We start from the raw sequence: 22,724 nt of genomic DNA on the forward strand, positions 1-22,724 counted from the left end.
GAATCCAGGCTGACATGCTGCTTTTGGGGCAGGAGCTGATTATTTTCCCCCATTTTTTTCAATTTTCCTGCCAACCCAAGCTGTTTGGCAACAGAAACACTCCTTCAAGGAGTGAACTCTGCGGTGCCTCTGCTCTGACCCAGCAGCACCCAGCCCCTGCCTGGGAAGGATGTTGTGCAGGCATTCCCCAAAGCCCAAACCACCCAAGAAAAGCTGGAGCCACGCTCCAGGACACCTTGAAGCAGCCAACATTAGCCCAAAGCCCATTTCCCCCCATCCTGATGAGCCCAGAGACTCGTCCTTGCCGTGGTTTTCCTTGGCATCTCAGTGCCGTTGGAGGCAGCTCTGATTTTCAGGCTTCCTTCCATTCCACTGCAGAAAGGCACCGCGGGGCAGAGCTGGCCTGGCAGATAATTGGGCAGCAGGCGTAGAAAATGAGCAAGGAGGGGAAGAAGGAGCAGGAATAATCCTGATTTTCCTGCTTGTCCATCAGCATCCGGCTCGCTCCGCGTGCGCGTCTCCCACGGCAGCGCCGGGATTGAGCAGCCAGGTATGGAAGTGAGAGGGGATGTGCTCGTGGTGGGGCAGGGGGAGGGTGTGCTGTGGGTGTCTGAGTGCTGCCAGAAGTTATCCTGGGAGGAAAAAACTCCTGGGATCTTCTGGAGAGGCTGTTCAGTGGGGGAGGCTGTTAATTGCCACCTTTTTTGGTCAAAGATAGCTTTCCTGCTGTATCCATGAAGGAAACATCTAGGAAATCCTCTTGCTGCCTGCATGGCTTCAAAGAGGAGAGAGGGAACTGGGGTCTCATCCTCATCCCTCCACAGTGGAGCCACCTGCCCGTGTTCCCCAATCCCCCAGGGTGCAAAAACCACTGGCAGCTCCCAGCTGCTCCAAAATGGATAAAGAGCAGTGGAACTGCTGGGAGCAGAAGGAGGTGGGCTTGGGGTGGATTTCCCCAGCCATGTGGGTCCAGGGGTTTTTTCAGGGTGATGTGATCCATGCTGGTGTGTCCTGATGTCCCTTGTGCTCTCCCACAGGGACAGGGAGGTGCCCACCACACTCCAGCTGCTGCCACCTCACACTGAGGCTCCAGCACCACCAACACCCACCACAGGTAGGTCCCATTATCCCACAGCAGCCAAAAACCCTCCCTGGGATAACTGATCCATGTGGGACTCAAATGGATCCGTGCCAGTGTTCTTTGACCATGGTATTGCTCCTCCAGGTCTTTTGGCCAAAGCCAATTTTTTTCCTCCAGGTCTTTTGGCCAAAGCCAAATTTGCTCCTGCAGGGCTTTTCTCTGCCCGTGCTGCCACTGGGAAGGAAGTTGAGTGGGAGGACGGAATTTTCTGCCGAGCATCCCGTGGCTCTGGATGCTCCAGGCTGCTCGTAGGAGTTCTGCTGTGCCCATCAGCTCCACGAGGCTGAGAGTGGCCCTGGCAGCTGGCTCAGGGGGCCGTGCCTGCCTCGCTGGGTGCTGTATTTGGGTCAGCCACATCGACTGGATGTGCAAGTGTGTCATCCCTGGAGAGCGCGGGACGCCGATCCATACCCGCGGCCGGCTCCGGCCGGGATGGCACGCACAGCCTGGCACCCTCCCCCTGCCCAGCCCTGCTCCCAGCCTCCAAAACTCAGGAATCCAGCACAGGCTCGGCTTTTTCCAGCAGCAGCAGCTGTGAGTCTGCTTGTCCCGGACATGAGTCCAGCCCTGTGAATAAGCAGAAGCCATCTGCAATTCCCATTGTGCCGTGGAAACTGGTACAGCCACCCCAAGGACCGGATGCGTGGGGAGTCAGGGATGCATCCCCCCCCTGATGCCTGGTTCCTCTCTGTCCAGCCACAAAAAGGAGGGAAAACAGGATGTTTTTCTGGATTTTACTTTCCCCATCTCCGGAGATGCAAAGAGGGGACAAAAAGGCAAAATTTCAGTATCCAGGTGGAGCTGGGCAAATATAGATTTATATCCCTCAATTTCCACATATTATTATTTTATAATAAATATATTTATTATAAAATAAAATATATATATTATTTTTATACATATAAAATATTATATTTATAAAATTTTATTTGGTTTATTTTTAATAGGGTTTATTTTATTGAAGCCATGTGGCAATAAGACCCCTGGGAGCTGGGTCCAGTGGGCACGGGAAGGTGCCCAAGTCATCAGCCCAGCATTAATTTGCAGATATTCCCTGAAGGAACAGGGGTTGCTGCTCCTGTTTGTATCAGTTCTTGATGGAAAACAAAGTGTCTGTGTGGTGGGCATTGAACTTTTGGGATGGCCTGGCTCCCTGATGTGGGGTCAGCATGGAGGTGATGGAGAAAAACCTCAAAAATCCAAAAGCAATGCTCCAGTCACCACCAATGTGCTAACCTGGATATGCTGGGTATAGGATGAGAAAATAGAGGAGATTTATTATTTTTCTTAGCTGGAAGTGGAGGATATGTGAGCTGCACCCCTTGCTCTGAACATGCTTGAAATCCTGGGATGCCTCCTGGATGTGGGGGGAGAAAAAGCACCCCAGTTTGGATGGGGAGGGGAAACTGGTGCCACAGCCCAGAGCAGAGGGACAGTCTCCCTCCCTGGCAGGGTGGGTGCCTGTGGGCTGTGCCCTGAGCAGGGAGGGTGATCCCACACCCTCCATCCTTTGGGATCTGCCCCTGCCAGCATCCCCAGGAGCAGCCTGCCTCCAGCACAGCCCCATTTCTCAGTTTCACTTGCCTTTTCATATATATTTTTAAAATATATAATATTTTATTCACCCCATGTCTTCCCAAGCACAGATGCTGCTGTTTCCCCTTGGGGTCATCCCGCTGCAGCCTCACCCTACAGCGTTGCTGTGGTGGCATCTCTGGGATCTTTACAGGGGTTTCTTTTTTTTGTCTGAAACCCAGCCTGATCCCTTTTATCCTACAGGGAAGGCATTTCACTGGTCTTGCAGCAGCTCCTGGTGTGTCCAAAGGCAGGCAGGACCTTCCCTTGTGCATCCTCCCCACAGATGTGCTGCCTCTGGGCCCTGGGTGCCTCTGGGAAAGTTTTGGCTCTGTTTTCCCACCACTTTCCCATTTAAAACTTGTATTTATCAGTGGAGTCTCCCTGCTGAGCCTCCCCTTGTGCCCCCATCCTCCAGCCCTGACCATGCTCCCTGCATTTCCCAGAGCAGCTGTGGCTGCTCCATCCCTGGAAATTCCCAAGGCCAGGCTGGACAGGGCTGGGAGCAGCCTGGGACAGTGGAAGGTGTCCCTGCCATGGCAGGGGTGGCTCTGGGGGAGTTTTTAGGTCACTTCCAACCCAAACCAGCTGGGATTCTAAGATTCCTCCAACTCCCCAGCATGCTCTTCCCATGGAAGCAGCATCCAGATGCAAACTCCTGCAAGGATCCCAGCAGAATCCCCCTGGGAGCATCCCTCTGTTTGATCAGTGAGCTGTGACCTCCTGTTCTCACCCCAATCCTCCCAATTCCGATTTATTCCCCCCAAGATCCCATTTCCTCCCTCTCCTGGAGGAACCTCACCCCAGTGCTGCTGTCAAGGCAAAACTGGGATTCAAAACCAAGCCTCCTGCTCTCCTCCAGCAGTGGCATGAAGCCCTTCAGGAGCTCTCTTGTGGGAATTTGTGGAAAAATTTTAAAGTTTCATAGAAGCTTTACATGGTATGTAAATTTTGAGAGTAGAAATGTCAATTTAGAAATATTATGGAATAAGATAGATATTGTTGAGAGAGAATTGGAATTAGAAACAAGTTTTAAAGGATGGTTTTGTAAACGAGACTAGATATTTTAGAGAAATAGAGCTATAAAAGCTGCATTATAGTAGAACTCATGAGAAGTAATTTTAGATGATTGGTTTTAAAGGATTTATAGTATAGTGTGATAAAAAGTTGAGAAACACTTGTAATTAAAAATAGTTTCTGATTATAATAAATTATAACATCTGTATTATCTTACTCTTCACATAAAGCTAAAAATAATTTTTTTAAAGCACCTCTCAATTGCTCTAAGACTAAAATAAAAGATTTTAAAGCACTTCTCAGTTACTCTAAGCCCAAACCCCCCTTCATCCAGCACTGCCCGAGGAGCAGAAGCTTCTCCCAGTGCCACCAGCCGCAGGAGCGTGGCTGGGCTGGGGACAATGGAGCCATTGAGGGCACAGTGACACTGCTGCCGTATTGTGCCTGGCAGAGATGCCCGTGGCTGATGGCTCCTCCTTGGCTTTGTTGCAGGGCTGAGCTGGGGCTGCCGGGGCTCTCCGTGCCCAGCCTGCGCTCCGGGAATGCGCTGAGCGCCCGCGGCTCCGCCGGCTCCGATTCCTGCCTGGGACAGGTACGGCTGGCTGGGAGTGGGCATGGCAGAACGTCAGCATTGGGTGCTGTGGGAGAGCGTAATGATGTGGTATTGTGGTAGAACATAACAATTTGGTGCTGTGATATAGCGTGGTAATGTGGTATTGTGATATAACACAGCATTGTTATTATAACATAGCATAATCATTTGGTGTTGTGATATAACACAACATAACAATCTGTTATAATAACATAGCATAATCAGTGGTAATGTGGTATTAACACAACATAACAATCTGTTATTATAACATAGCATAATCATTTGGTGTTGTGATATAACACAACATAACAATCTGTTATTATAACATAGCATAATCATTTGGTGTTGTGATATAACACAGGATCTGTTATTATAACATAACAATCATTTGGTGTTGTCATATAACAATCTGTTATTGTAACATAACATAATCATTTGGTGTTGTGATACAAGATAACATAATCTGTTATTATAACATAATCATTTGGCATTGTAATATAACATAGCAATCTGTTATTATAACATAGCATAATCATTTGGTGTTGTGATATAACATAACAATCTGTTATAACATAACATAATCTTTTGGTATTGTGATATAACATAACATAATAATTTGATATTGCAATATAACATAGCAATCTGTTATTATAACATAGCACAATCATTTGGTGTTGTGATATAACACAACATAATTTGGTGTTGTGATATAGTGTAGTAATATGGTATTGTGATATAACATAACAATGTTATAACATAACATAATCATTTGGTATTGTGATATAACACAACATAATAATTTGATATTTCTTGTGGACCTCTCATTATCTATCTATAACAATGTTTTACTTTGTTTTACTTTTTGACTGTTTTTATGGGTTTTTAAAATTTTTTTCTATGGTTTTTCATCGTCACCTCCTAACCAGGATGGGTCTCTTTGGGGGGACACTGATGGGGAGAAATTGTGGATTTGGGAGCAAAAAAAAAGGGAGGGAAATGAAGTTCCTGACCCCAGGATGTCACTGTTTTACTGATCCTTGTAAAATATTGTGTATTTATTCTATTTTATATATTACATGTATAAAGGCAGCATTGAGAGCCATGAAAATGACAATTCCTTCCTAAGCCAGCAAAATGTTTTGCATTAAATATTTGCAAAAGATGCAGAAATCCAACTGCACTTGGGGTCTGGAGAATCCCTTAAAATTTGAATCCAGGATTTTGCTGGGACCTCTTTTATACAAGGCTGAATGAGAGTTTGCTCAGAGTCTGACACAGAGCAGGGCAGAGATTTTTTTAGGAGCATATTTAAGGTTGTTTTGGAGCTGTGTGGTTGCAAAAAGTATTTCCCTATGCATTTTCTTGCCCAAAATTCCTCGAAATCCTCAGATTTGGGCTCGTGACTGAGCTGCAGGAGCAAGTGCTGTGGTGCTGCCTCCCTCCTCCTCCTCCTCCTCCATCCCTGGAGCATCCAGGAGCTGATTTCCTCTGGAAAACTCCTCCTGGGATCACATAACCCCTGCAGAGTCAGCCAGGCTTGTTCCTCCCCCGAAGCAGCTGCAGAGCAGAAACACATTGAGAAATTAAATCAGGGGATGAAAACTTGGCTGCCCCATCCCAGCTGTTCCGAGGAGCAAGGACATCTCTTAAAATTTTCCTTCAAACCAGGAAAAACAAGCTCATTTTGAGGAGTTTCACATGGTGGGAGCTGCTTAGGACATGCTGAGGTTTAAGAGAGGAACCAGATTTTAAAGGTTTAGGGTCTCCTTTGTGCCAAATTTGTTCAGTTTTGGGGTTTTCTTTAATTGCAGCGAGCAAAACCTCACTGGTTTGGACTCCTGGAAGCCAAATCTCCCCCTCACAACACGGGGCCTTTAAGGAAAACATCAATTTTTGTGAGGTCAGCCATAAAATCATGCGGGTTGGCAACGGGGAGGGACGGATGACAGCGTGCCAAAGGTTGTGGCAATTATTTAATCCCTGCTTGTGGCTTTGAGTCGGGGGCAGCATCCCCCACTCTGCAGCAGGGATGTGCACGGGGGGGAGAAAAATCCCTGTGGCAGAGAGCAGGAGGGGCTGGGCGAGGAGGAGAATGTCCCTCTGTCCCCTTCCAGCTGTTTTCCCTTCCAGCTGTTCCCCCTGCCCTGCAAAACGGGGCTGGGGTAGGAGCCTCAGGTCAACCAAAACCATTAAAATACAAAATTTCAGCAACAGGCACTGCTTTGGGCATAAAAACTGTGGGGGGGAATGAGTTTTTTGGTGGTGCTGCAGCGTTTCACTGCAGCTGTGAGGACGGGGAGAGTTTGTGGCCAACTTTCCACCGGGATTGGAGCAGAAAGGAAAAGAAATCCCAAACAAGAAGGAAACATTCTTATCCCGCCGCAGCACCTCCGCTTCCCGCCTTCCTCTCCTGCTCCAAGGAGCTCTTTTTGCTATTTTTAGCCCTAGACTATTTGAATTATTTGATTTTTTTTTTTCTTTTTCCACCAACACCGCTCCGTTAGCGCGAGCAAGTTGAACTCATCCTGCTCTTTTTTTACGGCGTTTTTCCTGCGGGCTGAGAAGGAAAATCCAAAAAAAAAAAAAATCCCAAGGGAAGCCAAGGAATCCTTGCTGTCCCAGGGAGCGCTGGGGTGCAGCTCCGGCACATCCAGAGGAGTTTTCCCGGCTCCACGTCAGAGCGCGGGTGGGAGGGAGGAGAGCGGCGCTGGGAGCGGCCCCGGACGGGGATCCAGGGACCCACCGCTGCCCAGGATGGGACACTTTTGGGAAGGACCGAGCCCAGCTCTTCTCCGTATGTTGCTTTCGTGTTTGTTTTGTTTTGTTCTCCCTCATTCTCCTCCTCGTTTTGCCGGTGGTTTTTCAGCTCGGCGCGTCGTGGATCCCCTCCTGTGCTGCACCCCCCTCTGCTCCCAACCCGCTCCTCATTTTCTGCCCTTTCCCGATTATTAGGGTGGGAAATGCGTTTGCTGAGGCTGAGGGTTCCTGTGGTGCCTTTCCTGCCGGGGTGAGAGCCACAACATCCCTATTTGGCATCAGTTTGTGCACGCTTTGCTGGAGTGAATCATCCCCCGGCACGCAGGGCAGTGCAAATCCATCTCCAGGCAGTTTGGGATTAAACCAGCCGTGGTTTAGCTTTTCCCCCACGGAAAAGGGAAAGAATTCTTCCCTGTGAGGGTGGGCAGGCCCTGGCACAGGTTCCCAGAGCAGCTGTGGCTGCCCCTGGATCCCTGGAAGTGCCCAAGGCCAGGTTGGATGGGGTTGGAGCACCCTGGGATAGTGGAAGGTGTCCCTGCCATGGGGTGGAATGAGGTGATCCTTAAGGTCTCTTCCCCCCCAAACCATTCTGGGATTCTGTGAAGCCCCTCTGAGCTCTGGGACCTCCTGCCAGTCCCCATCCCAAACCTGCTCTTATCTCAGACCACCCGAGCTGGGGGGGAGGAGCACCAGATTCTGATTTTCCTGCTGATCCCGTGTTCCATTCCTGAGGTTTCTGCAAACTTTGGGATCTGCATCCTCCTGGCTTTGGGATCATCAGCTTAGATCCCCCTGCTCCTGCACCCTGAGCTGGGCTGTGAGGCCAGCACAGCTGGAGAGCAGCAGCCAGGGGGGCTCATCCCAGCAGTAGATGTGGATTTGCAGCTGGTGTCTCTAGTCCATGATAAGTTTATCTTCTCTGTAAAGTGCTTTTGGCTTGTTTTTGAAATGAGATCCAAGGCTGTGAGCGCCCTTTCCATCTTCACATCCCAAACACCTTGCAGAGGCTGTGCTCCCTCCTGTGCAGCTGGGGAAACTGAGGCAGGGCTTGCCCGTGGCTTGGCAGCACCACCAGCAGTGGGAGCTGAACCTGCTCCTGGGTGGCCTCATCTTGGCCAACCTTCCTTGAGAGAAAACTCTGCTTTGGCTCCCAAACCCCCAGGATGCTCCTCTGGGGTGGGATCTCCAACTTGGATCCCTCCTCCCCACCTCAAGCTCCTGAGATGGACCTGATGGGGAGATGCTGTTGAAGTTCCACAGCTTTTAATTGTCCCATCCTTCAAAATCCTCAGGATTTCCCCCTGGCTGATGCATGACCCTGAGTTATGTCCCTTCTACCTCCTGATCTCTGCAGATTTGGTTGCCACCAGTGTTTGTGCAAAGGATTTTCTGGAGAGGGGTCTGGAAGGACCTCCTGACCCACCTTGTTCATGGCCTGGCATTCCTCCCTCCATCATCTCCTCCCATCCCAAAAAGCCCTTCCCATCTATCCCAAGCACAGGAGCTGGGCTGAATGGATTTATTTCAGCTCTGCTTGATGGCAGAGGGCTGTGTCCTCTCCTGGTGGGAGGAGAGCAAACATTCCATGACCCCCCAAAGGGAAACAGAGTCCCTTAAATCCTGGGAAGCCACAGGCACCTTCTCCTTTCCCCCAAATTTCCTTGGAATGCCACAGGAGGGCACCTGCCCTGTGTCCAAAGCTTCCTTAGAGAGGCAGAGGGAGGAAATCCCAGCTCCAGACAATGGGAACGGGAAAAGGGCCATGAGGCAGATGGGGAACCTGCACCTCCTGCAAGCTGGGAGAGCCATTTCCCAGACAATCCTTGGGTCTTGTCCAAGACCAAAATACCAGGAGGGTTTTATTTTTATGTGTGTGTCACAAGGAAACTCCTCCTTCCCCAGCAAAATAGTGTGCACCGTATTCCTGATGGATCCCAGTGCCCTCTTCTCCTGTCATTTATGGCCCGGCTGGAGTTCTTCCACCCAGAGCTCACCCCAGCACCCCCAGGGTCAGTTTTGAGGCTGCCCAGCTCCCTTTGACCCGCTCTGTCCCTTGGAGATTGTGGTGACCATGAACATCCACGTGGTTTCTGCTCCTTGCTGCCAGGAGAAGGGAAAATAAAGGAGTTTTTGTGGCATTTCTGCACGTTGCAACCTGGGGCTGTAGCAGTAAAAGACAGGGAACAAGGATAGAAAAGGAGCAGCACCATGCTATAAATTAATTAGGGCACAAACTTTGCTGGAGTAATTTATCTCCCTGCCTCTCCCATTTTTTGGTGCTGTGGGTTGTGCCACTGTTTCTCTGGCTGCCTCCTCAGAAGGTGAGGACCCCATGTCCCACCCCGAGCTGTCCCTGAGGAATGAAGTGACTTTGTAAGGACAAGCCAAGCCCTCGAGCAGGTCAGAATTGCTCCTCTAAGAGCTGCACGCTCTCTTTCTTGTGCAGTCTGACTTTTTGCTCCTTCTCCATTCTCTGGGGATGGATACCAACTTTTCTTGGCTCCAGGGGGTGTGGAGGTGTGGGAAATGCTGAGCAAGGTGAGGATCTGAGGGTGATTTGGGCAATCCCAGGCCAGCAGAGGCTGGATGTCCCTCAGGAGGTGCAGATGCCACCAGCTCTCCGTGCCAGGGAGACTTTTATTTCCTAGCCACTTGAAATTCTTCTGGCTGCATCTTGTCCTTCCGTGGAGTATTTTTGGGATGTCTGCGAGCAACACAGGGCAGCAGTGCTCCCCCACCCCCCCAAACCCATCACCCTGATCGTTAATGACACTCCACAGCCTCGTCCCCACTCGTCATCCCTGGGAGGTGCCACCACCAGCTGGGCCCTGTCACCATCACAGCAGGGTGACAGGGTGGCACCAGCTGCTCCACAGGAGCCAGGACAGTGGTGAGGCCACAAGACCCTATTTTCTGAGGGGTTTACACCCAGAATCCCCATTTCCCCAGAGATCAGGTCTGTTTTGGCAGAGCAAGGACTGAGGGAGCTCGGCACTTCTGAGGCTGCGTTCCTGCTTTGCGTTGTTATTTCTGACCCCTTTTCACACCCTTTTAAACTGGCTGGGAGCTGTGCAAGTCTCTGCTTGGTGTGAAACACCTTCAAACAGAGGGAAGGGGGCAGTGAGCCCCTGATGGCACCAGCGGAGGGATGGAAATGGGCAAAATCATGGGAAAACAGCCCTGAAATGGGGCTTGACCCCCACTGGGGCGAGGCATCACTGCCAGCCCAGCCCTGAGCACCTCTGGGTGCTTCCATGCCTCCTCTGTGTTACCCTCTGGATCAAGGCAGGGTTAATCCACGACCCCAAACCCTGTTCCCTACCTACAGCCCCAGAGAACACCCGCCGTGCATCCGGAAACCTCTGCTTCCGAAACCTGAAGCCGGTTCAAGCGCGAACCCGCGCCAAATTCCTCCAGGCACGTTTCTATCATCTTTTTTTACTTTATTGTATTTTTTTTTTTTCCTGCCGGCGACAATGGCTTTGCTCAGGGCTCTGCCCAGCCCTTTCCTTTGCGCTGCCAGACAGAAACGCAGAAATAGTTAACCAGGTTGGCTCAGAAATGAATGTCCTCGTTTCCTGCCCCGGCCAGGCGGTTCCCCCTGCCCGTGTCCCCGCTCGGAGCCCCGGGGTGGAGCTGCTCCCTCCCCAGAGCATCGGAGGATGTCTCAGTGACCCGGTGGCCTGTGCCAGCACTACCCGGTGCCCCGGGGCTCTCTGCAGCATGGAATGGCACTTTGCTCACTCCCTGCACCTCGTGTGCCCCGGGGGAGGTGGGAGCCAGCGCCGGCTCTGCGGCTCCACTCTAAACAGATCAGGCTGATGATAAAAAGCGGTGCCGGAGAATGTGGCACTCACATTCTCAGAAAAATTCTTTCGCTCAGGATTTTTCTCCTGAAAAAGGAGCTTCTCCTGAGAAGCCTCAGAGAAAAAGGAGAACAATTCTTGTTGCATTTGCTTCTCCTGTGTTTTGCTCCTTTGGAATGTGCTTGGAGATTGTTTACCCACAGGTGATTGTTTCACTGGGTTCTGGTGTGAGTTGTTTTCACTCTTTGGCCAATCAGGGCCAAGCTGTGCCAGGACTCTGGAAAGAGTCATGAGTTTTCATTATTAGCTTTTTAGCATTGAGTAAGTATCCTTTCTGTATTCTTTAGTATAGTATATCATAGTATTCTTTAATATAATATAAAATTATAAATTAGTCTTCTGAGAACATGGGGTCAGATTCATCAGTCCTCCCTGCTACAGGAATCCCTGCAAATACAATAGGAAAAGAGGAGGGGAGGAGAAACAGAGAGAGGGAAAAGATGATGCCACGGGCATTGCAAAGCAATCCCTCCTGTAGTCACAACCTCATTTAATAGCGTGGCTTCTCCTGGGAGATCCCCAGGAAAGGGGAGACCACCAGAGCCCTGTGCTGACACAGTGCCCAGACCCCACGGGCTGTGTCAGGGACACCCCAGGCTGGTCTGGGGAGGTGTTTAGGGTCATCCCAGATGCCACAACCCATTAGTTCTGCCGTGGGTTGATGGCTCCCGGGATGCTCCGGCAGCGACGCGGCGCTCGGGAGGAGCCGCTCGCTGCTCCCACAGCCTCCTCTCTGAGGGCATCCAGAGCAAGGCTGCCTCTCACGGGGCTTTGTTGCATGCTTGGCTTGGCTTGGTGGGAGGTGGTCGCTGTCAGGCTTGCAGAATCCCCGGACAAAGCGTTTTCCACGCCGCGGGGCCGCAGGGACGCGGGTGAGATCAGCCGCAGCCTCAGCGCCTGCTTGGATGGAGCCGGAGGCGTGCAGAGCATGGAGGCAGCGTGTGCTGGGGAGAGCTGGGCTGCTGGAGCGTGAGACATCCCTGCCCGGGGCATGGAGACCTGCCTGGCATCCTGCTGTGGGTGGAGAGGTGAGGAGCTCCAGCCGGGGAGCAAAGATCTGCCGGGAATGTTGGGAGGTGGATCGCGTGCCGCCAGGATTTTGGGAGAAGGGAGGATTTCTGTGCCCTCTCCTCTGGCCCAAGCCTGCGAGATGATCTGGGGCTGGTCTTTCTGTGGGTGGGACCCACGGCAAAATGAGCAGAGCTGGGGCTGGACCCTGCCTGGGGGCTGCTCCAGACCCTGCCTGGCTTTTGGGGCTGCTGGAGCGTTTGGCCAAGGCTGTTTCTGCCTGGAGATCAGGGAGAACTCCAGTGGCAAATGCAGGGTTTGTGCCCATCCTCAAGGTCAGCGTGAGCTGTGGGGGCTCCTGAAGCTGCTGTGTGGGGTAACCCTACCCCTGGTGGTTACAGCACAGAGGGATACCCTGCAAAACAGGGCAGGCATGTGGCCAGCTCACAGGTTCAGCTTTCTGCAACAAATTCTGTGTCTAAGGGCAAACATGCAAGGTTCTGTGCTCTGGCCAGGAGCATGTGGGCGTGGAGCTCCTTTATTTATTCCTCCATGAGCAGAGCTCTCCTGGAGATCCCGGGGTGGGAGGATGAGGAGGAAGCTCAGCTCCAGCTTCCTCTCAGTCCTTCTCCCTGCTTGTCTCCTGGATCCCGTGGCTGCAGAGCCTCCTGGCAGCCCACAGCACTTTTTTAGCCATTCCAGAGAACTGGAATAGCTCTAGCGAGGGCGAGCTCTGATTTACAGGGAGTGTTTTTATGGTGTTTATGTTGGCAGGCTGGAGTTTATGTACGGCTGGAAATGTTCGCTGAAGCCTTTTATCGCCGGGGCTGAAAAACAACAGAGCGCTGATGAAAAGTCCTGTGCTAATTGCAGAGGGGTTGAGTCAGGGCTGGGGCTGCAAAATGCCTGGCTCCATGGGCTGCTGCTGCCTGCAGTCCCCACGGGGAAGGAGGGATGATTTCAGCCATCAGCAGGGTGGGATCTGTCCAGGTTGGGCCATTTTGCCAGTGAAGGTCACATCTGGCACTGAGAGGGACAGATCGTGGTGCCTCAGGCTCCTGTCCCTGCTCACAGCCTGACAGGACAAGATGATCAGCAGATGTAAGAGGTTTCAGCTTGGGAAAAAAAAGCATTTGTTTAAATGTGGGGTTTTTCTATAACTCAGATGTGCGGGGCAGCACCTTGTGCTGGTGTTGGAAATGCAGCTCAATTCCATCCCATCCCTCCTCTCCCCATGTCTGTGTAGGATTCTCAGTGTCCCAGCTGAGGTTTTAGTGAAATCAGTGTCTTGGTGAGATCCTGTCATCACCTGTGGGATTTAGAGAGATTGAACCTCACAAGCCCCTCACAACCTCCTGTTCTTCATTTTCCACTGGATTATCCCTCCCCCATTAGTCCTGCAGGATTAGTCTGAGAGCAGGAAACTTTTTCAGGTGCCAGCAATGGATCATCTTGGAGAATAGGGAAAGAATTTATCACCTGCCATAAGAAACCTACTTTAAAATCACTCCTGATCCCTCCAGTCATGTCCACCTTCCCTTCTGGAGCATCACAGGTGCTAGGGAGAAGTGGGTGATCCATGGAGTGTCAGCAGCACCTTGCTGTGGGATGGGAACTCTTAAGGGCAGTGTAAAATGTAAAACAGCAGGAAAGAGTTGCAGGGGGATGCCACACCTTGGGCAGGGTGTGCTTCAGGTCTGCTGGTTCCTGAGAGCAGCTGTGACATCTGCAGGAGTGGGGAGAAGAGCTGGAAACTGAGAAGGGTCCCGGACAGCCCCTGGATGTCAGGCAGGTCACAGAATCCCAGAATGGTTTGGGTTGGAAGGGCCATGGGCAGGGACACCTTCCACCATCCCAGGGTGCTCCAAGCCCCGTCCAACCTGGCCTTGGGCACTTCCAGGGATGGAGCAGCCACAGCTCCTCTGGGCACCCTGTGCTCAGCTCCAAGGAGGGTTGACCACCCAAGTTTAAACACTGAAATCCCACCCCAGTGCCTTAAAACCAGTCTTGGAGGATGCCACAGAGATTTTATCCTTTTGAGGAGACCATGGCACAAGGTCCTGCCTCTGCATCACCCCAGAGTTGCTCCATACCCCTGCAACCCTTATCCCAGAAACATCTACTGGGACTCTCCTGCCAGGCAAAAGGGCACTTTGTTCCAGGCCAGCTGTTTAGGAAAGGTCCTGGCTGGCATTAGGCACCTCAGAAGATGTGTCCTGCTGGGTAAATCTTAATAAGAAGGGAGGGAAGGAAAGGCACAGCATTACAAGCACATCTACGTGCTTCTAGTCTAGTCACACACAAAAGAAAATTTAAGGAATTTGGTTCAAAGTGTTTTAGTGAGGCAGAGAACCTTCTGATTTAAGAGATTTCTGATATCTCTCAGCCTGCACTGAACCACACAGATTCTAAAAGAGGAGGGAAATAAAAAAAAGACACAAAACCAACAAATCCCCCACTTTGCTACTGGCAGTAAAATTTTGGCTGACACATGTGAGCCTCTATTAACCCATGGCCCTGTGAACGTGCTGCTCAGGGACAAACCTTACAGTAGGAGAGTCCATCCTGCTGTTACTCCAAGCTTCCAAAAAACCAGCCAAAACAAATATTTGGAGGAAAGGCAGGGGCTGCCTGGAGGGAGGACTCGGGCAGGAATGCTCCTGCCACTGGGCAGGAGGTGACATCATCCAGATTCCTTCACTGAGGAATGCAGGATTTGGTCTTCCCTGCCAGTAATTGCTTTTCAAAAACAGGCCTGCCCAGGGAAGCAGATTTCACCCAGCCCCTTCCACTGCACGGCAGAGAGCCTGAATGTTCCCAAATCCCCTTCTTGTCCCTAGTTTAACAGGGAATTGCGTGGACAGACAAGGTAAAATTGGTCATCTCCCAAACTGCGAGTGAAAGCACCCAAAATTCCAGCAGTGGGAGCTGGACAGAAATCTGGGCAGGGAGAGCTGGTGGGGCAGCAGTGACTTCTTGGGGCAGGTGATGGGCTGGGGGTCTGTGTGGACTTCTGTGCTGGGCAGACTTTGCTGAGGGCTGCAGGGGAGCCCATGGTGGCCTCCATGGTGACCTCAGTCCTGTGAAACCCAGTGACCTCATCAGGTGTTTTTGGATGTAGAACTTCAGTGGTGACTGGAGGGTGTTGGTCCTGGTGGATCCCTTCCAGTGGAATGTTCTCTGGCTCTGTGCTGGAATGGGTGCTGATGTGCAGAGTGTTCTGACCAACCAGCTGACACCTGGCTTGATCCAGGGCAGGGACTGTCCCCCTGTGCTGGCACTGCTGGGACACCTGGAATTCTGTGTCCATGTTTGGGCTCCTCAGGACGAGAAGAACATTGAGGGGCTGGAGCACCAGGAGAGGCTGAGGGAGCTAGGAAGGGGCTCAGCCTGGAGAAAAGGAGGCTCAGGAGGGATCTGGTGGCTCTGCACAGCTCCTGACAGGAGGGGACAGCCAGGGGGTCGGGCTGTGCTCCAGGGAACAGGGACAGGAGGAGAGGGAACGGCCTCAAGTTGTGCCAGGTGAGGTGTTGATTGGATATTAGGGAAAATTTCTTCCCTGAAAGGCTGGTCAGGCATTGGAAGGGGCTGCCCAGGGCAGTGGTGGAGTCACCATCCCTGGAAGTGTTCAAATACACATTGATGTGGCACCTGGGGACATGGTTTGAGGTGAACACAGCAGTGCTGGCTTGATGGCCGGACTTGATGATCTCAGAGCTCATTTCCAACCTTAATGACCCTTAATGATTAGTCTGGTGGGGCTAATTCAGCCAGGCCACCCCTCCACGAAGCTTTTGGCTTCTCCTTTGGGTCGAACACCCCACATCCCATCTCCAGCCCCTTAAGGGCTTGCAGCCCTCCACCCCAGGCTCTGCGGGGGCCCCGCAAACACCTCTGGAAATGGATGTCACCAGCACTTCCAGCACAGCAGAGGGGTCAGTTCCTGTGGGATGGAGGCTGCTGCTGTCATTTCAATAGGTGGAACTAGGTGTAGTTCAGCTGCCCCATTACCAGTCCAACGGGGTGATTTAGTGCCTGGAAAGGCCCGAAATATTTTGCTCTCAGTGCCTGACAGAGGATGGCTGGCAGGAAACGAGCTCCAAGGCAGGGCAGGTTTTGCTGGTTCTCTCATTTTCCGCCAGGTTTCGGAAATTCTTGGCAGTGAAATGGAGAGCAGGAGAGAAGGGCCTCGGCCAAAGGAGAAATCCCACTTGGTCAGCGGGATTTTTGGGAAGGGTGGAGTGAGGAGCTCTGAAGGGGCAGCAGCAGGACAAGGGCTGGATCTGCTCTGCTGAGGTTGCTGGGATGAGGGGTCAGGTGTGCCAGGAGAAGGCCTGCTCACTTTTGGGGCCAGCAGCCCCCCCAAAAAAGAGGGGATGGACACAAAGCAGGGTCTGGGCTCATAGCAGGGTGATAATATTGAATTTTGTCATGGCAGAAGAGGCACAGCCATGCAGGAGGGTTGGGATCAGGTCCCACACAGGACAGGGTGACAATGCCATGGGAGAAACCTTCTGTGGGACATCCTGGGCTTGGTTTGGATATTGTCCCCCACCAGGCAAGTCCCTTCCCTCGTCACATCTCGGCCACCCTCCACCCCAGGGCTGTGTCTGGTGCTGACAATCCTGGTCTGCAGGACTCTCACAGCTCAGACAAAACCAACATTTCCCTCGTTCTCTTTGGGAGAGGGGGGAAATCACAGAATCTGACGGCGTGTGTTGGAAGGGACATTAAAGATCATCTGGTCCCCAGAAGGAGAACGCAGGCACCAATCCCACTGCCTCAAACGTGCTGAGCAAGCACTCCACCACTGCAGCCAACCCCCTGTGGGATTCCACAGGGCTGGAATAGGGAATAAAGGGTATGAAACAGGGATCTCCTGCTCATTCCTGCCTGGAGTCACCCTAGAAACAGCACAGAGCCGGCCAAGCAGGACTGACATGAGCTCTAGAGGATTCAGGTGGAAGCTCCAAGGCTTTGAGGTCAGTAGGGGCCAGAAAGCAGCCAGGAAAAAGGATTATAATGGATGCAGATCTGCTTTTAAATGGCACGAGGAAGCTCAGAGGCTCTGTATTTATCACAGCTCAGTGAGTCAGGTGTGGGGCTGCTCCTCTGGCTCCAGGCCCCCCAGCAGGACGTGATTTGGGGGTTTGGTTCATGTTGTTTCTTCAAGTTTCTCAGAAACACAGATGGTGGTGAGGTTTCTTAATTGTTTCTGTCTGGAGGCTGAAGGGAGGGTGACTTGGAGAGGAAGGGAGGGAAGGATCCAGAGATGGAAAGACTGAATTTTCAAGAAGAGCCTCCCACCACTTCATCGTCTTTCTTCAGATTCTCTTTTCCTCAGCTTCTGGTAAAGGCCAGGGTCAGTGATTGAAGGTTTTCACTCCAGAAAATTCTCAGGGGGTTTCCTGGAATATTGAAATGTGGTGGGCTGGGTGCCCAGCCAGTGACCACCGCAGCAAAGAGGATGGACCTCAGCTGAGCAGCAACAAACTGAGACAGGTCCCAAAAGCTGCCTGGAGGCCAGAGACTCTGGCTTGGCATTTTTAAGGTCTATTTATCACTAAATGAAGGAGAATCAGGGTTTGTTTTTTTTTTCCTTAAATACCTTCTTTCCAGCATTTTCTGTGCTGATTGCCTCTTTAAACTTAGCAGAAGAGGCTGAACTGAACCTGGGTTGGCAGAAAGTGTGGAAGAAATGTGAGCACCAGACTGGGAGCCTGGGAAGGGGCTCACTGCATGTCATGGAGGGATTTTAGTATTATTGTGAATTAAACCATGACTGCAACATCCTCTGTGTCCCATCCCCAGCCTCACAGTGGGGCTTCAGGCATCCCTGCCTGGGAACCAGACAAATTCATGGGGGGAACCTGCCCTGGCAGCAGGACATCCCTCTTCCCAGGGGTGGTGTAGGGTTTGGGGTGAGCAGGGCAGGGCTCACCTGAGCTGTTCTTTTCTCTAGCAAAACCTGCACCTCATACAAGGGTCTCCTTGAGCCAGGTCTCATAAGCTCTTGGAGATCTACACCACACCTGAGATAGCTCAGCCACCTCAGATGGCATAAATTAGCAGGATGGCTTCTGTGGCAGTGTTGGAAACAGAAAAGTTTTAATAAAAGGCAAAATAACAAAGCTCTTTTTACAGAGAAAAACCGAGCTAGGGCAAGAGGTTCTTGCTCCTGGTAAAACACCCCACGAAAGCAATTAGTTCCTTTTGTTCTCTTCTTTTTTTTAGTAAATTGCTTAGGCAGGACCTTTTGGCTTCCATCCAGTTGGCTGTCCTTAAGTTTGTGGTGAAGTCCCCCAGGTCCTATGAGGTGTCTTTTCCCCTAATTGTGGAGAGAAACTTCTGGGTTTATTTCCTTTTTTTAGGAGACAAAGGATAATTTGGTCACTCTGTCAACAGGGGGCACATTCCTACATGCGCCCACGGGCCTGGTGCTCCCTTGGGAAGATCTCTGAAATCAGGACCAACCTGAAAACAAAGACAGACCCCTCATCTCACAGTCTCAGGTTTAGGATCAGCAACCTGAAAGCAAAGACAGACCCGTCATCTCACAGCCCCGGGTCTCAGGTTTTGGATCAGCCCTGAGCGCCGCGATGTTGCTGGCTCCGGCCCACAGCCGTGAGCTGCAGCTTCCCCTGTGAAACAGGCATGGAAGGGCTCTCTTCCTCCTCCTCCTCCATCTTCCTGCCTTCCCCTTCCGCCTCAACGTGCTCATTCATGAAAAATTCCCCGTTGGATGGACGTGCGGAGAGGAATTGATGTTGGCGCGTTTCTTCCCGCGCGCAGGCCAAGGGAGGCCGTAGGCCCAGAGGGATTCAGTCTTTGTTTTCACAGCTGGATTCCACATTATCCTTTCTTCTCCCCCAGCTTTTTATTGCTGCTCATTCCCCGGAGCAACCTGCTGGGAAGCAGAGTGTGTGCTCGTGTGGCAGCGGGTGGTGCTGTCCCCCCAGGATCCCAGGATGAGGAGCAGTGGCCATAAACAAAAACACAGCGAGTTCCACCTCAACATGAGGAAAAACTTCTTCCCATGGGGGGTGGCAGAGCTGTGGGACAGCTGCCCAGGGAGGGCGTGGAGCCTCCCTCTCTGGAGACACCCCAAACCCACCGGGATGAGTTCCTGTGCCACCTGCTGCAGGTGACCCTGCCTGGGCTGGGTGATCCCCAGAGGTCCCTTCCAACTACACCATTCCAGGGCTCTGTGATTCCACGCCCTGCACGGCCCCACGTGTTCATTAAGGATTGAGGCTGGAAGGGATTGTGTGCTCCTGCAGTGGGGCCATGCAATGGATCCTGTCTGGGGAGGGAGGAAGGTGCCATCCCATAATGGCCCCCTGAGGACACCTGGCTGCAGCCCAGATCTCTGTTATCCTTGCACAGTGTGGGGTGAAGGCAGCTGCTCCAACCAGCTTGGTCCATCCTTTGGGAGGACAGGGCAGGGAGCAAGGTTGGGATCATCTGCCTTGGCTTGGGGCATGATGGGATCCCAGCAAAGCCTTGGGATCACGGTCCCAACCGGGCACACCATGCGTTTGGGGAGTGCTCTAGGGTTTGGTGGAGGTGGGCTATGGATTGGTGGTATGGTGTAGGGTTTGGTGGTGCTGGTGTAGGTTTGAGGGTGTTGGGTCATTTTTTTGTGGTGCTGGAGTAGGTTTGGGGATGCCACTGTAGAGTTTGGGGATGCTGGTGTAGGTTTGGTGGTGTGGTGTGGGTTTTTGTGGTGCTGGTGTAGGTTTGGTGCTGTGGTGTGGGGTTGGTGGTGCCAGTGTAGGTTTGGTGGTGTGGTGTGGGTTTTTGTGGTGCTGGTGTAGGTTTGGTGCTGTGGTGTGGGGTTGGTGGTGCCAGTGTAGGTTTGGTGGTGTGGTGTAGGTTTTTGTGCTGCTGTTGTAGGGTTTGGTGCTGCTGGTGGAGCTTTGGGGGTGTGGTGTAGATTTTATGGTGCTGGTGTAAGATTTGGTACTGCAATGTAGGTTTTTGTGGTGCTGGTGTAGGGTTTGGTGCTGCTGGTGCAGAGTTTGGTGCTGTGGTGTAGATTTTTGTGGTGCTGTTGGTGCAGGGTTTGGTACTGCTGCTATAGGTTAGGGGGTGCTGGTGGAGGGTTTGCTGCTGTGATGTAGGGTTGGTAGTGCCAGTGTAGGTTTGGGGGTGTGGTGTACATTTTTATGGTGCTGGTGCAGGGTTTGGTTCTGTGGTGTAGGGTTGGTGGTGTGGTGTAGATTTTTGGGTGCTGGTGTAGGGTTTGATGGTTCTGGTGTAGAGTTGGTACTGTGGTGTAGGGTTTAGTGGTGCTGGTCCAGGGTTTGGTGCTGTTGGTGCAGATTTTGGTGCTGTGGTGCAGGGTTTGGTGCTGTGGTGAAGATTTTGGTGCTGTGGTGCAGATTTTGGTGTTATGGTGCAGGGTTTGGTGCTGTGGTGCAGGGTTTGACCAACAGGCAGGTGTGAGCTCATGCCCACTGTGGTGAGGAGTGGAGAAGGTGCTGCTGGAGCCCCCCTGGATGCCCACAGGACTGCAGCACTGCAGATCTCAGCCTTTGCTCTGAGCAGCAGCGTGGCCCAGGGCCAGCTGGCACTGCCTCATTCCCACCTGGATGCCAGCCTGGGGACACCTTCCCCATGCCACTGCCCCGCTCCTGAGGGGACAGAGGAACTCAGATCCAGCCCTGCAGGCTTTGGGGCTGACCAGACACGTGCTGTCCCTTCTTGGCACGGGGGACCCGGGGCTGTCCAGAGGTGAGGCAGGAGCTGCTGACCTCTGCAGCGTCAGCGGGCGGGGGCCACCTATGAAAACAGCCCCAGGAAGGTTCCTGTCCCTGCTCCAGCCCTCAGATCAGACCCTCCTCGGAGCAGGACCAGCAGCCCTGGCTGATGCTCCAGCCAGCAGCTCTGGAAGGTACCGTGCTGCTCGCCCAGCCCTGGGCTCTCCTCTGGGCACTTCTCTCTCGTCCTCCTCTTTGCATGCAAACCTGGCTGTGTAATTGAGTCTGTGCCTAATTATCTAAGGGGTTATTAAGTATTTGCTGGTGATATCTGTGTAATGAAATATCTCAGTGAGCAGAGTAGGAACTTGCCCCGGTTGTGCTGGGAACTCATCCAGGAGGGTTGGAAAGCACTTGTGGAAATGATGTTTCCTTTTTTTCCTCATTTTCTGTTGTGTCTGTTATCTAAGAACAGTTTGGAAAGAGCACATCCAACCCATCTGCTGCCTTATTTTTCATGCTCAAGTCTCTGTCTTCCCTTTTAACTCCATTTAGGTCTAATTAGTAATGGGGAAATGGGCCATGAAGTCACATCTATGTGTCTTGGATCTGCTTTGGCATTTTCCTTCTTGTCTTCATAGAATCCCAGAATGGTTTGGGTTGGAAGAGACCTTAAAGATCACCTTATTCCAACCCCCTGCCAGGGACACCTTCCACCACCCCAGGCTGCTCCAAGCCCCATCCAGCTTGGTCTGGAACAGCTCCAGGGATGGATGGGGAGGGCACAGCCTCTCTGGGAAACTTTTGTTGTCTTCAATATGGTTTTAAAGTTGCTGTTGAATTTCTTTACCATAAAGATTTTTTTTTTTACCATAAAGAAAATCTGGTGTCCAGGGCTGAGCTCAGGAGGACATTTTGGTGATTTGGGGTGCACGTGTGCAGCAGATTTATTTGGGGAGGGCACAGGGATGGGTTTATAAGGTGGAGAGAAGGGTTTGACAGCTGTTCCCAGCCCTTCTCCTGTTTGCACAACACTTGGACCATGGAGCAGCCTCACTGTTACAGCTCTGTCTGACCTGACAAGTCAGAGGCTTCTCCAAAGCCAAAAGACTGGGAAAGAGATAAAATAGATATCCCAGCAATGAGTGCTGGAATCTGCAGAAAGATCTGCTGTTTCAGATATGATGGTTTGGGTAAAATTTTGTCTTATCTCTCAAGTCCTGCTGCCTCAGCTTCACCTCAGCTCCTGCAAACAGAACTCTTGTGGTGGGTGATGGGTTTGAGAGACCAGAGGAGGGTCACCAGGGATGGAGAGCCTCTCCTGTGAGAAAAGGCTGAGAGAATTGGGATTGTTCAGCCTGGAGAAAAAGAAGGATTCAAGGTGACCTTGCAGCCCTTTCTTGTGGCTAAAGGGGCTCCAGGAGAGCTGGAGGGGGATTTTGGACAAGGGAGGGAGGGACAGAACAAGGGGGAAAGGCTTTAAATTGATTGAGGGTAGCTTTAGATGAGAGATTAGGAATGAATTCCTGTGAGGGTGCTGGCACAGGTGCCCAGAGAAGCTGAGGCTGCCCCTGGATCCCTGGAAGTGCCCAAGGCCAGGCTGGACAGGGGATGGTGCAGAGATGGTGGAAGGTGTTCCTGCCATGGCAGAGGGGAACAAAATGAGCTTTAAGATCCCTTCCATCCCAAACCATTCTGGGATTCTGTGATTCCATTGCAGGCAGAGCAGGCTGAGCCCCAGAGTGTGAAGGTGACACACCAAAGCAGGACCTGGAGCTGCCCCAAGTGGCCCCCAGATGGTTTTTAACCACCTCAGAGTTGTTAGGGTTGTTTAGAGCAGAAGACACGAGCTCTGCCCCAAGGAGGGTGTAGGACAGGGCAGTCCTCAGTGGTCCCAGGGTCCTGAGAACCAGGCAGAGCATGGACCTGATGCAGACCCCTGGGCTGGCTCCTGTGGGTCCTGTTCCTGACAAATTGATGCAGCCCTTGCTCACTGCAAGCTCCTGACCCTGTGAGAGTTGAGAGGTTTCTTTTGGTTGGCAAATTACAGATGTTTTTGTGTTTGT

The 22,724-nt window shown here is 52.0% G+C and overlaps 1 protein-coding gene across 2 annotated transcripts in view; it reads left to right on the top strand.

The window, feature by feature from the left end:
• The window catches only part of GJC2 (gap junction protein gamma 2), a 39,120-nt gene that overhangs the window by 1,199 nt on the left and 15,197 nt on the right, over positions 1–22,724 (top strand). Inside the window, exons 2-4 of one of the 2 annotated variants that reach the window (XM_039726552.1) lie at positions 494–550; positions 1,038–1,114; positions 4,226–4,325. The gene's annotated coding sequence lies outside the window, so the exon portion shown is untranslated. Of the gene's footprint in view, positions 1–493; positions 551–1,037; positions 1,115–4,225; positions 4,326–6,988; positions 7,120–22,724 lie in introns of those variants that run through there. The other variant, XM_039726550.1, reaches the window with a different exon arrangement.

This window comes from Passer montanus, unplaced genomic scaffold (genome assembly GCF_014805655.1).
Source record: "Passer montanus isolate IOZ18808 unplaced genomic scaffold, ASM1480565v1 scaffold59, whole genome shotgun sequence".
Classification (NCBI taxonomy): domain Eukaryota; kingdom Metazoa; phylum Chordata; class Aves; order Passeriformes; family Passeridae; genus Passer; species Passer montanus.